The sequence below is a fragment of the Grampus griseus genome (assembly GCF_964374135.1).
Source record: "Grampus griseus genome assembly, chromosome: 15".
NCBI classification, from domain to species: domain Eukaryota; kingdom Metazoa; phylum Chordata; class Mammalia; order Artiodactyla; family Delphinidae; genus Grampus; species Grampus griseus.
In genome coordinates, this window is record NC_139009.1 from 24,819,352 (window position 1) to 24,833,351 (window position 14,000).

Genomic DNA, 14,000 nt, shown 5'->3' on the forward strand with positions numbered 1-14,000 from the left:
TTAAAAATATGAGGTACAGAATACTAAAAATATCTATTTAAATTACAGAAATGTACAATACTTCTTTAGGTAAACAAAGCTATTTTACTACTAATATCTTCGAATGTAAAAAGAAGCCCATCAAACCATCACCAAGTCAAGTCTTCTCAACTACCCATAAAAACTACAGTCATCTCTGCCCAATGCTTCTGTAATTTTAAAAGAGTATTAAATTCTTCCTCACTTATTTTAATTCTATCCGATTATAAATACCACCATTTCTGGCACTTGTTCTATAAACCTGCCAAGTGAGACCTACAAAACTTATCTTGGCTCCTGTAAGATTCACCAAATGCACCTTACTCCTATACTAATAAACAGATACAGGACAGTCTGAAGATACAACTCAAATTTCACTGGCATCTAGGGTGGACATAGAATTCAAGGAAATAGATATTAATTTCTAGCAACAAGAAAAAGACGCCACGCCCATCCACAATGTTTATGGCATATCCACAAGTCCCTTTTTCACTCTATAGATTGAAAGATTTATGGAAAAGGAACAGAGCAGATTAATTAAGAATAACTGTGACGGGCTACAGAAACAGACCTTTTAAATTTTTCATTGTAGTGAAATTTTGTTTACATATATTCAATATTATTTATATTCTAAAGGATCCCAGATTTGGAATTTTAGAAGCATGAATCATGTTTGTCTGACTTGTTCTAAACAGGACTTTTAAAAAAATCATTGTAATAAATGCTTTTTAATATAATCCGGCACTTAATTGATGTTGGACAAACAGAATTCATAAAAGGGTCTGTAAAAACACTAGGTTTAAGTATTACCAAAATAAATGTTAGCTCAGCTTCATAAAGCTAAATTCAGGGCACCCAAGCGCCTCCCCCAAAAAGGCCCCCTTACCCTTGTCAATTGCGAAATAAACAGATCATACAGATCTCCAATCCCTCTGCAATGCAGGGGCTTCTTGGGCAGAATCTGCATCTATGGAGTAAGAAAAAAAGAGGAAGCTGGCAGAGGAAGCTGCCATGGGATATCTCTTTCTCTGATTCTTACCACTTTGCTTAACAACTGCATGAACGAATAGGGGCTCTTCAGTAAGTTAAGAGTGATTATCATATGAAAGAAAAGAATTTGAGCGCTAGTAAAAATTCAAGAAGATTGTTATGAATTGTTCTAACTTCAAGTACTACCTACATAAATAAATACACTAAGATCATTAAAGAGTCTGCAAGTAATTATGACATAGTAGGGAAGCAGTTATATAGAGTATAAAAAACAAGAAGTCAGAAGAAATGGACTCAAGTACTATCTCTATCACATACAAATAAATGTTGAGAGCACAGGTAAGTTACCAACCTAAAAATTTATATTATTTGTAAAATGATCATAATTACAATACCCTTTTCATAAAACTGTTATGAAGTAAGGAATACTACAAGAAAAGTACTTTGTCAACAATAGTTGCTTCACTCTGAGCAAACACGTCTCCTTCTCCATAACAGCCACCAAACTATTCAATTAACCTGTCTGAACTATCTACACAGAGGTAAAAGTCTAATACTACTTAGAAATCTAAGCTCTGAATCAAGATTCATCCATCCACCTCTTTGTTATTTCTCTTTTTAAAAAATTGCTTGTTGTTCTCTATCCCCACAAAGCATGACTTAGAGAAAAGAGCATTTGGCTTTGAAATGTAATATTCCTAGGTTTTAGAATCCAAGTTGTGAAGTTGGACTTCCCTAGTGAAGGAGTATAAAATCTCGCCCTCAAATAACAATTATAAAAACTGGATAAAGCTGTCAAAAAAACCAACCATTTTGTGCTTTGGAAATCAACCAAGGGCGAAAAACACAATGAGAAGAGTTTATTCATGAAAAATAAACTATTTCTTGGGAAGAACAGTGGAAGTCTGGCATCTTACCAGGAACTGACTCTATCTCCCTTCCCTGCTCCACAAACATTATGGTGAAAGCAAGGTGAGATTGCCTGTGAAAACCAGCAGCTTCACCGCTGAAGGAAGCTGACTTTGATTTGGAGTAGAGAGCAGAATACCCACACCCAGCAGGAAGCAGAAAATCCTGCAGCTTTTGTTGCCTGAAATTACCATATCATTTGAGGCAAGCCACAAACCTGAGGACTACCTAGAAATCTAACAGGGAGGTCTGGGAAAGGAGAGACCCATATAGGGACTGAATAAATTCATATATTCTGAAGAGATGCCCTGATGGTGACCTGGCTGAACAGGAGGCAGCACATGTGTACAGGGGAGGTCCATAAGGCCCTAAGCTCTCGCCAAATTGGGAGGATGGGCTTCTTTTTACTTATGGGAGGTCCATAAGGCCCTAAGCTCTCGCCAAATTGGGAGCACAAGGGTAAGTGGAGACCTGAGAGACACCAAGCTCTTACACATCCCTGGCTGACTGGAAACCTCCACACACGCACAGGGAGACCAGAGAAGATCCAACAGAAAGCAAAGGAGGCAAACTTGAAAATTTCATATGTGCTCCCCAAAACATACACAATCCAGCAGCAGAGGGTGAAAGGTGTACAGGTTCAACATGTTTAAGCACAACATCCAAACAAACAGTAGCTAAGCACTAAGCAGTGCAGATACAGGGGTGAACTCTAGAAAGCCAGGGTAAAAAATATAAATAAGAATTTTTTAAAAGCTAAGGAGATACATCAGTAGCCAAATACTGTGAGAGAGACAAATTCCACACAGAGTCCACGAAAGTTACTTTTAAAAAAATTAACGGGGGCTTCCCTGGTGGCGCAGTGGTTGACAGTCCGCCTGCTAATGCAGGGGACATGGGTTCGTGCCCTGGTCCGGGAAGATCCCACATGCCGCGGAGCGGCTGGGCCCGTGAGCCATGGCCGCTGAGCCTGTGCGTCTGGAGCCTGTGCTCCGCAACGGGAGAAGCCACAAGAGTGAGAGGCCCTCGTACCGCAAAAAAAAAAAAAAAAAAAAAAGGTACAAATGAACTTATTTACAAAACAGAAACAGACTCACAGACTTAGAGAACAAACTTATGATTACCAGGGGGGAAGGGCAGAGGTGAGGGATAGCTAGGGAGTTTGGGACTGACACTACACACTGCTATATTTAAAATGGATAACCAACAAGGACCTACTGTATAGCACAGGGAACTCTGCTCAATATTATGTAACAACCTAAATGGGAAAAGTATTTGAAAAAGAATAGATACATGTATATGTATAACTGAATCACTCTGCTGTACACCTGAAACTATCACAACATTGTTAACTGACTATAATATAAAATAAAAAGTTTAAAAAAAAAGAATAAAGTTGCTATAATATACTATTGGATTGGCTAAAAGGTTCGTTCCGGTTTTTCTGTAAGATCTTATGGAAAAACACAAACAAACTTTTTGGCCAACCCAGAATGTAAAAAGTCCAGTTTCAAGAAAAAAATTGTGAGCCAAAGAAAAAGGAACCTGTGACCCACTCTTGGGTGTAGGGTGGGGGTGGGAGTGGAAGTAGAAGCTGTATCCAAATGGGACCAGATATTAGATTTAGCAGACAAAGATTTTAAAAGTTATTAAAAATATGTTCAAAGAAATAAAGGAAACTATGCTTGATATATACAATATCAAACATATGAGGATGCACACAATGGGAATCCCAGAAAAGTTACAGTAAAAGTATTAGAAAAAAATAATGGCTGAAAACTTTCCAAATTTCATGAAAAACATTAATCTTCAGATCAAAAAAACTAAACAACCCAAAGTAGGTAAGTATAAAGAGATTCCCAACCTAGGTACACCATAATGAAACTGATGAAAATCAAAGACAAAGAGAAAATCTTGAAAGCAGCAAAAAGAAAATGACTCATTACTTACAGGATAGACTTTTCAACAAATGGTACTGGGATAATTGCGTATCCATAGGAAAAAAGTGAACTCAGACCTTTACCTCATACCATACACAAACTGGTTAATAGCCACAACTATAATCTAAAACCGTAACACATCTAGAACTGGGTTCAGCAAACATCTTTTGAAATGGGCCATACTGTAGGTTTTCTGGGCCATACAATATCTGTAGAAACTACTCAACTGTCACTGTAAAGAGAAAGCAGCCACAGTCATTAGGTAAATGAATGGGTGTGACTATGTTCTGATAAAACATTACAGTAACAAGCTGTGGGCCAGATATGGTCTGCAGAACACATTCAAGAAGAGAAAATCTATGTGGCCCTGGATTCAAAAGCAGAATCCATACAAGAAAAAAAAAAAGATAAAAATTCATCAAGAATGTTTGCTCTTCAACAGACACCATTAAGAAAACAAACAGACAAGCCATACAATGGGAGGAAATCTTGGGTATCATATATATGAATTAAAAAACCTGTGTCCAGAATATATAAAATCTTGTAACTCAGTAAAAAGATGAATTATCAAATTAAAACTAGGGCAAAATATATGAATAGGCATTTGACAAAAGAAGATACACGAATGACTAATAATCATATGAAAACGTGCTCAACTTCATAAGTCACTGGAGAGATGCAAATTAACACCACAGTGAGGTTACACTACACATCTATCAGAATGGTTGTAAAAAAAAGACCGACAATAACAGGTACTGGCCAGAATGTGGAGAAACAGAACCCTCATGCATTGTTCCTGGAATATAAAACAGTGTCATCACTTTGAAAAACAGTTTGGCAGTTTCTAAAAGAGTTAAAACACAGACTTATCATATGACTCAGCAATTCCATTTCCAAGTAACTATTCAAGAGAAATGAAAACATGTGTTCACATAAAGACTTGTACAAGAATGTTTATATCATTATTCCTAATAGCCAAAAATGAAAATGATCCAAATGTCCATTAACTGGTGAATGGTTAAACAAAATGAGGCATATTCATACAATGGAATAACTACTTGGCAATAAAAAGAATGAACCATGGGTACATACCGCAACATGGATGAATCTCAAAAACAGTATGCTAAGTGAAAAAGGACAGACACAAAAGACTATATTTTGTATGATTCCATTTATTTAAAATTTCCAAAAACTACAAATCTATAGAGAAAGAAAGAAGGTAAATGGTTGCCTGAGGTTGAGAATGGGAGCAAGAATTGCCCTCAAATGGACACAAGGTTTCTTTTTTGGGTGATAAAAATGTTGTTTTAAAACTAGATTGTGAGATGTCTGCACAAATCTATAAATTTACCAGAAATCAGTGAGCTATAATCTTATGTGGATGAATTTTACAAGATATCACTCATATTTCAAACTTCAATAAAACTGTTAAAAAAAGAAAAAGAAGAAAGAAAGAAAATCCATCTTTGCCACTTGCAAACTGTGCTACTTGCACCAGGTTACTTAACCTACCCTAAGCCTCAACTGTCATCAGTAAAAACAGAGTTAATAAAATGTACCTTGCAAAACTCTTGTGAGCACTTTAGTAACGTAGATGAAAGTTTTATCCCTTTTTCTGTCCTATACTTTAACCCGTGCTGCAGAAAACTACTATATCCAAGATGTGTAACAAACGATAATTGAAATCCCAGAACCAATAGTGAAGCACTCTCTTTAAAAACAAACAATATAGGCTTCCGTGGTGGTGCAGTGGTTAAGAATCTGCCTGCCAACTACTGAGCCCACATGCCTCAACCACTGAAGCCAACACGTCTCAACCACTGAAACCCACGCACCTAAAGCCTGTGCCCTGCAACAACAGAGAACTAGAGAAGGCCCGCACACAGCAACGAAGACCCAATGCAGCCATAAATAAATAAAAATTTTAAAAAACCAAACAAACAATATTGGGACTTCCCTGGTGGTCCAGTGGCTAAGACTCCGCACTCCCAACGCAGGGTGCCCGGGTTTGATCGCTGGTCAGGGAACTAGATCCCACATGCCGCAACTAAAGATCCCGCATGCCACAACTAAAAGGTCCCGCGTGCCGCAACTAAGATCCCACGTGCTGGAACAAAGATCCCACATGCCGCAACTAAGACCCAGCACAGCCAAATAAATAAATAAATATTTTTTAAAAAACAATATCACCGTATCACCAATGCTCTTAATGGTACAGAGCACAAAAAGTTTAAATTCTAATGTAAAAATTCTAATATAAAAATGAGAATTTGTAGCTAACATAGTTCTACAGTTAATGCTACAGTTAATAACACTATTGAATATTCGAAACTTGCTAAGAGTAGATCTTAAAAGTCCTCATCAGAAGGAAAAAATGAACTCTAATATGAATATTCTAAGTGATAAGAAAACAATTTAAATGACAGTGTTTTTACTTAATTAGTGATATATAAGTAACTGAAATCTTAAAACTGATGACATTTTAAACTAGATGAAATACTGTATACAAATAGTTATTTGCTTATTCTTTCTATGGCATTAATCTGAATATTTCTCCCCTGAACAACACTGATGAACATGAGAAATTTCTTTTCTATACAAGTTCCAACTTCCCAAAGATTTTAGAAGCAGTCCAGAGCTACTCAGGTGAGAATTTAAAAAAAAAATCATAGGTACTTCCCTGGTGGCACAGTGGTTAAGACTCCGTGTTCCCAATACAGGGGGCCCGGGTTCGATCCCTGGTTGGGGAACTAGATCCCACATGCATGCTGCAACTAAGAGTCTGCATGCCACAACTAAGGAGCTGGCAAGCCACAACTAAGGAGCCCGCCTGCCGCAACTAAGATCCAGTGCAACCAAATAAATAAATAATAACTAAGCCAGTCAGAAGAAAAATTATTCTTATCCCTAAGGTGCTGAGGCTGTTGCCACAATAATATCACTATATAATTTACTCTCCTCTCCTCTTTTAGACAGAAAATATTCATAGGGAAAAAAGAGGACAAAACATATGTAAATATAAAAAAATCTTTACTCTGATAAAAATAAAATACATCCCAATCTTCTCAAATGTCTTATGCTACCTCTTGCTCATCCTTTTCATGGTCATAGAAACTAAAATTATTCCATTACGACCAACAGAGAATTTGTACTTATTATTCCAGAGATTCTCCATGTTCTATCTATAATTCTAAAAAATGCTCTCTTCTGGATACAGGTAATACTCAAAAGGAAACTTCTATGTTCATGAAAAAGGGAAACTGGGGAAGGGAAAGAAAAGGGAAAAGGGAGAAGGTAAACTAGCTGTCAATGACAACTAAAATTACCATTAAGTCATTATAAATCTTTACTGTTGGATCAGGTAAGTGAATCTAATGAGATTATCAAAACTAATTTCAAAGGTTTTACCTTTCTGAATTTCCATTCCAGTAGGAGTACTTATTAGAAAGGTTTTACAAGAGCAGGCATATTTCAGGTACCAGAGAATCGTACTAAACTCTGTTTTGGAAACTCAACCATTTGAAGCAAGAGTCCTATGATAAATTGGTCCAAGTCTGCTGTCAGAATTATAGAGACATTCTAGTATTTTGAGAGAAACAAGTCAACATTTATTTCCATGCCCTATGCTCTCCTAAAATTACACCCGGGTTTACACCTAAAACTTAACAGCTTTACCATCTCTGATAATTGTATACTCTTAGGCCTTAAACTTATCTTAAAATTATCTTACTCTACCACATAGAAATATTTACCAAGTTTTGCTCATTCTAACCTTTAAATGTCTCCCATAATCTGCTCAGTCTGCTACCCTATCCACCACTACGTTAGTTCAAAGCCCCCGTGATTTCTAAACTATTTCTACCAACCTCTTCCAATTCTAATCCATCCTTCACAGTACCATCACGCCATCAAAGAGTAATACTCTTATAGTCAAGTTCTAATCATCTCCCTCTTTTGCTGAGGAACTTTTACTAGCTCTATGCCAATCATGGAATGAAATACAAATATCTTAAAATGACATTCAATGCCCTTCATAATCCTGTCCCAACCTACTTTCCAACTTTCTAATCTTGGCCCTCTTACTCTACACCTCTACAAAGTTACCTATTCAAATGTCTCCAGTCCCACATTGGTATCATATATGTGTGAAAAGTCAGATAAGGTATAAGATAACAGGAAGTGGCAGGACCAATATCCAACTAAAAACATTCATATCTGTGAAAAACTTTTTCTAACTATGCAGGCCAAAAAACATCTACAGACAGACCTCAGTTACTAGTTCAGCCTTCTGTAACTCCTGCAAGCTAAGTCGATTAATTTTCTGTTCTTAAAATAAGCCCTGGGCTTTCTTACTCCTATACTTTGTATTTACAGTACTCCCTTTCCCTCAAAAAATTCTGCCCCATTCTGTGAAAATTATAGCCATCCTCAAAGTCCACTCAAATATCACCTTCTCACAAAGCCTTCTGTGCTCCCCTAACTCAGTTATCACCTACACCCCCCCTTTTCTGTTCCTATAAACTCTTCAATCGTACTTATTACATTTTGAATTATATTACATTTATTTATATAGATATCTCTCCTACTAGACTATATGCTGAGGAAACACAAAATATTTACTTATTTTTTATCACCTGTCATTCCTTGCACAATTAGGCAACTCTACTAATACCGGAAAAATTCAGATTAACCAAAATTTTTAAATTTTGAGAGTAAATGTCATCTTAAAAACAATCAGGGCTTCCCTGGTGGCGCAGTGGTTGAGAGTCCGCCTGCTGATGCAGCGGACACGGGTTCGTGCCCCGGTCCGGGAAGATCCCACATGCCACGGAGCGGCTGGGCCCGTGAGCCATGGCCACTGAGCCTACGCGTGTCTGGAGCCTGTGCTCCGCAACGGGAGAGGCCACAACAGTGAGAGGCCCGAGTACCGCAAAAAAAAAAAAAAAAAAAATTAAATATTTACATCAATAACTAGTAAAACTGAAGGCAGGGGGAATTACGATTATGGGCCAAAATGAGTTTTGTTTACTAGCCTACTTAATTACTCCCCATGAATAAAATACATTATTCTTAATCTGTGATTAACAGCAACATTGGAAAAGGAGTCTCTTGTGTATTCCTGAGAAGGTGACAAAGGTAAAGGAAAAGAAATCCTTTTTCCAACCCAAAATAACAAGTTTTAAATAATAAAATCAGGAACTTCCCTGGTGGACCAGTGGTTAAGAATCTGCCTTCCAATGCAGGGGAAGCGGGTTTGATCCCTGGTTGGGGAACTAAGATCCTACCTGCTGCGGGGCAACTAAACCTGAGGGCCGCACTACTGAGCCCATGTGCTCTGGAGCCTGTGCGCCACATCTAGAGAAGAACCCGCACGCCACTACTAAGACCCAATACAGCCAAATAAATAAATATTTTAAAATAAATAAAATAAAATCAGAGCTATAAACTGCCAAAAAGTCCTTCTGAGACAAGGAAAATGATATAGGTCATAAACTCATATCGACATAAAAGAAAGGAAGCACATTAGAGAGGGATAAAAGAATGTAAAATAACATCTTTCGTTTATTTCCTTTTATTTTTCTTATTCTTAATTGATCCAACAGATAACAATTGTTCAAAATAATTATAGCAATAATGTGTTTGGTAATTATAGCTTATGAATGATAACAATGTTATAAGGGACAGGAAGGAGAAATCGGGAATACTCTGTTATAAGATACTTGCACTACATGAATCAGTACAGTGTTACTTGAAAGTACACTTGCATCAGTTGCAAATGTATGTTGCAAACTTTAAAGCAACCACTAAACAAAGTAAAAAGAAGTATAATCAATATACAAAGAGAGGAAAGAAAATGAATTCATATTAAATGCTCAATTAAAACCTGAGCAAGAAGAAAAAGAGGGGAAGACAAAAAAGAAAGAAAGAACAAGGGCAATGAACAGAAAATGGTAACAAATATAACAGATATTAATCCAAGTATATCAATAATCTCTTAATAGGTAAATGGATACACTGTGATACACCCATAAAATTGACTATTATTCAACATAAAGAAAAATAAGCTACCAAGCCATAAAAAGACATGAAGGAATCTTGAAAATATATTACCAAGTTAAAGAAGCCAACCTGAAAAGGCTACATACTGCATGATTCCAACTACATGATATTCTAGAAACTATATGACTATGAAGACAGTAAAAAGATCAGCAGTTACCAGGGGTTGGATGGAGGTAGAGAGGGGGGAGAAGACGAATAGGTAAAGTGCAGGGGATTTTTAGGGCAGTAAAACTATTTTACAGGGTACTATAATGGTAGATACATGACATGAGGCACTTCGCAAAACCCATAAACTATATAACACAAAGAGTGAACCCTAATTAAACTATGAACTTCAGTTAATAATCATGTATCAATATTGGTTCATCAATTATCACAAATGTATTATACTAGTATAAGATGTTACAAATAGAAAAAATGTTCAGTTAATAGTAATTAATACCATACAAGGCATCTGACATTCTCACTCAGGGAACTCAAAAATATAATTAATACAAATAAACACAAGAATTACAAGAATTAGGTTTAACAATTTGGATTAAACTATACAAAATCAAGATTTTCTAGATATATATAATGGTATAAGTACTAAGTTACCAAATCCTAACCATGGTGAATTTCTAAGATTGGCTAGAACCTGAAACATAAGATGAAACAGATTTAAATACATGGTACTGTGCTTTCAAGTTGCCCATGTTCCAAAATATTAGTAACAAAAAGCATTATATGGCTAAAAAGATAATAATGATATTTTTACAGTGAACATGAACTTTTTTTTTTTTTTTTTTTTTTTTGCGGTACGCGGGCCTCCCACTGCCGTGGCCTCTCCCGCTGCGGAGCACAGGCTCCGGATGCGCAGGCCCAGCGGCCATGGCTCACGGGCCCAGCCGCTCCATGGCATGTGGGACCCTCCCGGACCGGGGCACGAATCCACGTCCCCTGCATCTGCAGGCGGACTCTCAACCACTGCGCCACCAGGGAAGCCCTAACATGAACATTTTTATAGGGTCATATTTCTCAAACACTTTGAAAGTTACTAAAGAACTCTATTTACTTTGCACATTTTTCTGAACAAAAAAGAAAAGCACTGAAATTAGGGCAAAGGAATTGTTCTATATCTTGACGGTGGTGAATATTTACAACTCTGCATTTATCAGTATTCACAGACTTCTATGCCATAAAGAGCATATTTTACAGTATGTAAATTACCTCAGAAATCAATTAAAAATTTAAACTGTAAATAGAGTAAATGGGAATGATATAGAGAAAGGAATAAAAGGGGCGAAAGATAACTGAACAGAGTAAAATGCAAAGAAAAAGAAGAGGTGGGATCATGTTGTTAATTTTAAGAGTGAACAGTTTTTTTCAAGATAGACGATTTCTACATATCCAAACTTAACTCTCTCAAATGTAATTATATGCAATATTAAAAACTATGAATTTCTGGACTTCCCTGGTGGCGCAGTGGTTGAGAGTCCGCCTGCCGATGCAGGGGACATGGGTTCGTGCCCTGGTCTGGGAAGATCTCACATGCCGCAGAGCGGCTGGGCCCGTGAGCCATGGCCGCTGAGCCTGCGCGTCCAGAGCCTGTGCTCCGCAACGGGAGAGGCCACGACAGTGAGAGGCCCGCGTACCGCAAAAACAAAAACAAAAACAAAAAAATACTATGAATTTCAATCGTAAAGATAATATACGGAAAAAAAGGATCAGAATAAAATACTTAAGATATCATCTCCTATTTACATGTTTTAATTTTCACAAAAACATGTGTATGTATAAATCTTATACATATATTGTACATACACAAACATATATGCATACATATATGTTAGCATATCTATAATAATTTTTACTGTCAGTAAACACTGGTTGAGGAGAAGCAAAGCGGCTTTCACTGCTCATTTTGTACTTCTTGATGTTGTTTACACTTTTAAACCATGTACATCCATTTTTTAAATGTCAACAGAATTAACTGAGCAAGGGGATTATGGGTCATTTTATGTTTTCTCCTCTATAACCTCTAACGAATATCATTTTTAAATCTGTTTAAAATAAGAAAATTATAAATAATAGATATTTAATTGTTAAACCTGTTTTTATAGTAGTGAAAAATGAGGGAAAAGTTTTAAAATTAAATGATCAATTGAAGTATTACAGAGACATATACTAGAAAGTCCTATGTATACTCAATAAAAAGGAGTTTAAAAAATGACATGGAAATAGGTTCATGATATGAAAAGCAGTTAATAAAAAAAAACTGATCTCATTTTTGGAAAAAATATTTAATAAAAGTATTAAAAATAGATTGTTATTAATTTATTCAACAATTAATTATTGAGATCCTTTTGTGTACCAGGTACTGAGACGGGTACAGAAGATACAGGGTAGACTAGCTGCCCTGGAGTAGGGAATAGGTTAGGGAAGTACCAGAGAAGGGAGATAAAGAGTTATTTAACTGCAGTGCTACTGTGGTAGGTTGTCTACAAATATAATCACCAAAATTCCTCCCACTTCTGAATGCTCATGCCACCCCTCCCATTAGGTATAGAGCCAATTTCTCCTTCCCTTTGAACCTAGCCTTCCAACTTACTTTGCCAAGTAGAATGCAACATAAGTGATACTGTGCCAGTTCCAAGCCTAAATATTAAGAGGCCTAGAAGTTTCTACTTGTTTTCTTGTTACCCTGAACTGCCATGTACTTCAGGATAGTCCAGCAGGAAAGGGAAACCATGTGTAAGAGACAGGCCCTGAAGGAAGAGTAACAACAAGTGGAGATAGCACCAAGATGAGAACTAAGGTGCCCAGCAGACAACCTGCATCATAGCCCCAAACAGAAAGTGAGAGCACCTTGGAACATCTAGCCTAAGTCAACCTGTCTCAACTGGCAGCAGATAAAACAGAGATGACTGGTTGCCACTCATCCCTGACCAAATATCTAGCCCAAAGAATCATAAACAAAAAAAAAAAAGGTACTTTAAGGTGATATGCCATGCTGCAATAGATAACTGAGACCAAAAAATAGTACCTGGAAAGCGTATTACTGTAAGAGAAACCTAAAAAATATAATATTGGCTTTGTGGACGAAGAGATAGGTGGAAGTTGAAAGGGCAACAAGGAGCCTGGAAACTGGATGAGCAGTAAGGACACTGCTATAGGAGGCTAGAAATAGGGTTATCCATATTATTTACTGGGAGAACAATTAGCATAACGTAACTTAGAAGATTAAAAATACACTTAAAGATTAAAAATAGCTAAGAAGATTTCCAGACAAAATATTCAAAGTGTCAATGGCTTCTTTACAGCCAAGTATGAGAAGGTACAAGAAGAAAAACATGAGCTAAAGAATTTAAAAGAAATAAGCAGAATTTAAAAGAAATATTTCCAACCAGGAGTTGCTTGGTTGGAAAATAACTTTCTCATCGCTAGCCTCTACAGATAGCAGAAAACTGTCAAAGAAACAGCATAAGGACAAAGATCAAATCCACAGTGCTACCAAGAACATGGGCTCAGAGGCATCAAATCAAAATGCATCTGTAAAATGTATTAGGACCTCAGGAAGCCTTAAGACAGTGCTTGTATACTCTCTCAGGCAGGTAAAAGGGCTTCTAAGAAACTCCAGGCCCCTAACTTGAGATCCAAAGTAGAAAGAAGCCTGTCTCAGAAAGAACTGTGGATGTGACTTTTGTCTAATGGAATGCACTTATAATCTGATGTACAGAAAACCCACAAAGTGTTTAATGGAGTTCAATCAGTTTGTACTAAAAAACAAAACAAAACACTGTTCCAAATAAAAAGAGGCCTTTAGGCTCTTAAACTGTCACATACATGAAGCAGACTAAAACTGCTACTTAGATGCAAACAAGGCCCATTTCTTATGGAAAAGTAAAAATGACTCAGAGAGGAGAGCCAAAAGCCGAAAGGATCCAGTCAAGAGCTAAGAATAATACAGGTCTTCCTCAACTTAAATGGAGTTAAGTCTCAATAAACCCACTGTAAGTCGAAAATACATTTAATACACCTAACCTACTAAACATCATAGCTTAGCCTAGCCTACATTAAATGTGCTTAGAACATTTACATTAG

At 36.8% G+C, this 14,000-nt stretch overlaps 1 protein-coding gene across 3 annotated transcripts in view; it reads right to left on the reverse strand.

The window, feature by feature from the left end:
- Positions 1 to 14,000, reverse strand: part of MEMO1 (mediator of cell motility 1) — a 129,511-nt gene that overhangs the window by 20,541 nt on the left and 94,970 nt on the right. The window lies entirely within an intron of this gene.